Here is a 4,896-nt window from a genome sequence, read left to right as displayed (position 1 = left end):
CTAAGACTCCCTCTAGAGTGGATCTCTGAATGAGCATGGGGGTGAGACAAATGACCACACTGGGCCAGTTTTGAGGGTGTTTTTGTTTGTTTGTTTTGGTTCTGGGGATTGAACCCAGGCCCTTGTACATGTGAGGCGAGCACTCTACCAACTGAGCTATACTCCCAGCCCTTCTGGGCCAGTTTTGAAATGCTCACTTCCCAAGTTGAGAAAGATTTCTGTTGTCACTCACCCAATCTTTTTTTTATTGATTTTTTAAAAATAAATGACAGTGGAATGCATTCAATTCTTATTACATGTATACCACACAATATTTCATATCTCTGGTTGTATATAAAGTATCTTGACACCAATTTGTGTCTTCACACATGTACTTTGGATAATGATGTCCATCACATTCCACCATCCTTGCTAATTCCCTGCCCCCTCCCTTTTCTTCCCATCCCTCTGCCCTATCTAGAATTTGTCTATTCCTCCCATGATCCCCCTCTCTACCCCACTGTGAGTCGGTCACCTTATATCAGAGAAAACATTCGGCATTTGTTTTTTTGAGACTGATTAGCTTCACTTAGCATTATCTTCTCCAAAGCCATCCATTTACCTGCAAATGCCATGATTTTGTTTTCTTTTATTGCTAAGTAATATTCCATTGTGTATATATGCCACATTTTTTTATGCATTTATCCACTGAAGGACATCTAGGTTGGCTCCACAGTTTAGCTATTGTGAATTGTGCTGCTATAAACATTGATGTGGCTGTGTCCCTGTAATATGCTGTTTTAAAGTCCTTTGGGCATAGACCGAGGAGAGAGATAGTTGGGTCAAATGGTGGTTCCATTCCCAGTTTTCCAAGGAATCTCCATACTGCTTTCCATATTGGCTGCACCAATTTGCAGTCCCACCAGCAATGTATGAGTGTGCCTTTTCCCCCACATCCTCGCCAACAGTTATTGTTGTTTGTCTTCATAATAGCTGCCATTCTGACTTAGATGATATCTTAGATATTTTTTTATTTGAATTTCTCTAATTGTTAGAGATGATGAACATTTTTTCATATATTTGTTGACTGATTGAATATCCTCTTTTGAGAAGTGTCTGTTCAGGTCCTTGGCCCATTTGTTGATTGAGTTATTTGTTGGATTTTTTTTTTTTTGGTTTTGTTTTGTTTTGTTTTTGATGCTTAGCTTTTGGAGTTCTTTATATACCCTAGAAATTAGTGCTCTATCTGATGTGTGAGGGGTAAAAATTTGCTCCCAGGATATAGGCTCTCTGTTCACCTCATAGATTGTTTCTTTTGCTGAGAAAAAACGTTTTAGTTTGATTCCATCCCATTTATTGATTCTTGGTTTTAATTCTTGTGCTATAGGAGTCTTATTAAGGAAGTTGGGGCTAATCCACATAATGAAGATTAGGGCCTACTTTTTCTTCTATTAGACAAAGAGTCTCTGGTTTTATTCCTAGGTCCTTGGTGGTCCACTTTGAGTTGAGTTTTGCTCATCGTGAGAGGTAGGGGTTTAATCTCATTTTGTTGCATATGGATTTCCGGGTCTCCCAGCACCATTTGTTGAAGAGGCTATCTTTTCTCCGAAGCATGTTTTTGGCACCTTTGTATAATGTAAGATAATTGTTGCCCCGACCAGCAGGACACATCAACGTGGGCAGCGAACCTAGATGGGGAGGAATGAAGGGACAAGAGACACGAAGGGTGACAGCAAGACAAAAGTTCTGATCAAGCTGCAAACTTTTATTGTTCACACAGGGATATTTATGGGCTGGGGATGGGGGGAGCTCTCTTATCGGCAGTGGCTAGAAGTCTTCACAAGGTGAGATAGCGCAGGATGTCTCAGGGAGATGGATGGCTGCAGGGTGTCTCCCAGGCAAGATGTCTCCTAGGGGGCTGTTTCTTGTAACTGTCAGGCTATTCTTTGAAGGAGAACTCCCTTTTGGTCCCTGGCAAATTGTAATTTTTTGGTTTAGTCTCTGTGTCCTCTATTCTGTACCGTTGGCCTACCAGTCTGTTTTGGTGCCAATACCATGCTGTTTTTATTACTATTGCTCTATAGTATAGTTTAAGGTCTGGTATAGTGTTGCCACCTGCTTCACTCTTCCTGCTAAGGATTGCTTTAGGTGTTCTGGGTCTCTTATTTTCTCAGATTAATTTAGTGATTGCTTTTTCTATTTCTATGAGGAATGCCATAGGGATTTTGATTGGAATTGCATTAAATCTGTATAGTGCTTTTGGTAGTATGGTCATTTTAATAATATTAATTCTGTCCATCGAAGAGCAAGATAGATTTTTCCATCTTCTAAGGTCTTCTTTGATTTCTTTCTTTAGGGTTCTGTAGTTTTCGTTATATAGCTCTTTCACCTCTTACGTTAAGTTGATTCCCAAGTATTTTTTTTTGAGGTTATTGTAAATGGGGTAGTTTTTCTCATTTCCTTCTCAGAGGATTTGTCACTGATATAAGGAAATGCCTTTGATTTATGGGTATTGATTTTATATCCTGCTACTTTGCTGAATTAATTTACTATAGTTCTAGAAATCTTAAAATTTTCTCTGATCACTAAGCCAAAACATGAGGCAAGATGCATCAAATAGTGTAATTCTATACCTCTCCTACAGGAAAGGTGGGTCGCTACCTTCTGCCAACTGGGGGACATTTCTTCCCATTGTCCTGTGGAGCCACCTTAATTATGGCTTGAATATTGAAAAAATCCAATTCTATAATGTAAAATCTATGTTAAAAGAGACATTTCATTTTCATTCTCAAGCAATTTGTCAGGGGGAAAGTCTATGTATGGGTGAGACTAAGGAGTATAGTCTCCAACTGTGAAGCCACCATTCCAGGCAATTGACTTCTGCTTGTGGGAACTCTTTGGGTGCAATCTTATTTATGTCACTTCTCTTTGATTATGAATGTTATTGTGGAGCAGTACAGATGTCCACCACTAGGACTTGATGGATGATAAAACACTAATTCATGAAGAAAAATCTGGGCCACTGGTGTAGATGACCAGGTAGTCATTCTCAGCCAGGACCCAGTAGCAAAGCTAAGGAATATTGTTTTAGAGGGAAATGATTATTTTCCATGAAAATCAAGATTTTGTTCCAAAAAATCACAGGGCTCTAACAGCACAATGGATCTGTTGGGTTATAGAGCCAAGAGATCTAACCAGTTGATCTGAAGCCTATACCAGCTGAAGTCTAAAGTAGTCTCTTGTCCTGGTCCCCCTATGAGCTGACTCCTTTAAGGTTACTCCATAAATGGGTGCAACAAACCCAACCAGTGCAAACTAAATTGCCTTCAAAATTTAGAGGCCACTAAGCATAGTCCTTTTTTTAGAAGTAAATAGTATATGATACAGTAACTTACCTGTATGTCCCATATTATGATATCCTCCAATACTTGAGTAGATTTTCAGGAATCTTCCACCCTATACTCTTGTGACCCTATGTCCCTTATCAGAACAGCTAGGATACTTGTACTTCATCTTCACCAGATCCTATTATCATGATCCTATCAATAAATGAATCAGTGCGATATTCTGTGGCAGGATGAGGAGATTATGATTTTAAAACAGTTTTAATTATGATAGAGGTGGAGAATTGGGTTGAGTTGAAGTGAATGCAGGAAAGACGTATACCTGTTCTTTTCTGGTAAAAAAAAAAAAAGAATGTCTCTGATATTCTATGTTTAATAGAATACATAAGAATCTATTTTAAAAATGAGAACTCTGAGATTGGGCTGATTTTCTCCAAAAAGGGCAATATATTTTGAATAATAACTGAAACTTAAGCCTCTACCTATTATTACATAAGACCATTTACTATCAGGTCTGGTCCGCAATCAATGTTAGCGGATAGTGACACAAGCAGAATAGTAGAACTGAACTTTCCTACCAGCATCCCCCAGCAGAAGCACCAATTCTAACCATCACTGATGGACATGAGTAATCTGTGCTGCCCCAACTGTTCAGCTAAGAAGTTCTAGCACACTGTTGTAACTAAATATGTGAGAGATGCATTGAAGAGGGTTAGAAGAACAGTTTCACTTTACTTGCTTCACAATTTTCCCAAGGAAGAACAGGTCAGTGCCAAGAGAGACTCCTTGGTTCCCAGTCTCTTCTCCAAGAGAAAACAAGAGCCTAGGGAGAGAGCTTAGAAGGTGGATCCATCCAGATATTGAGGTCATTGTCACAGATGAGGGACTGGGTAAGACTTGGAGTCAAGAAGACATGGAACCTACTCACAGCTCTGTGCACCCCCATTAATAAGTCTGCCCCTGAACCATGTGAGAGACGTCTTGCCTGAACACTCCACAGTTTGCCTATGGACACTCCACAGTTGGCTTCACATGTCTCACTCCTCACTCCCATATTGTCTCTCTGTAGGAAGTGGATGAAAATGTTTCTTGAAGACAAGCCAACTTTACAATGCAGGAGGGGAAGAGACACAAAAATCTTAACATCTCAGCATCATCCTGTTAAAAACAAATGGTAGGAGCTGATAAATTCTTTAGGATTTGAGAAATGTGGAATAAGTGTACAGTCTCAAGAATGGTCTTCTCATAGAAAGCAAAAGATATAGAGCTGGTAAATAATCACAAAAAGTTTGAGAGAGCTTCAGATCCCCCTAGTCAGGCTATTTGGTGAAGGTGCTTCTCTCTTGTAAATAGTAGAAAGTGGAATAGGTGCCTTTTCCTTCAAATGCAAAAATAATAAAGCAAAGTTTTGAAGAACACAACCTATCAAGAGTATTTTTGTAACCAACCGTAAAGAAAGGGAGATCGACACATTGTTCTACAAAACATTCAAAATGATTGTCTTGAGGAAGTTTAGCTAGCTATGAGAAGATAGACAACTCAATAAAATCAGGAAAACATAATAAGAAAAAAG

The sequence above is a fragment of the Ictidomys tridecemlineatus genome, chromosome 12, assembly GCF_052094955.1.
Source record: "Ictidomys tridecemlineatus isolate mIctTri1 chromosome 12, mIctTri1.hap1, whole genome shotgun sequence".
Lineage (NCBI taxonomy): Eukaryota > Metazoa > Chordata > Mammalia > Rodentia > Sciuridae > Ictidomys > Ictidomys tridecemlineatus.
This window is presented reverse-complemented; position numbering follows the sequence as displayed.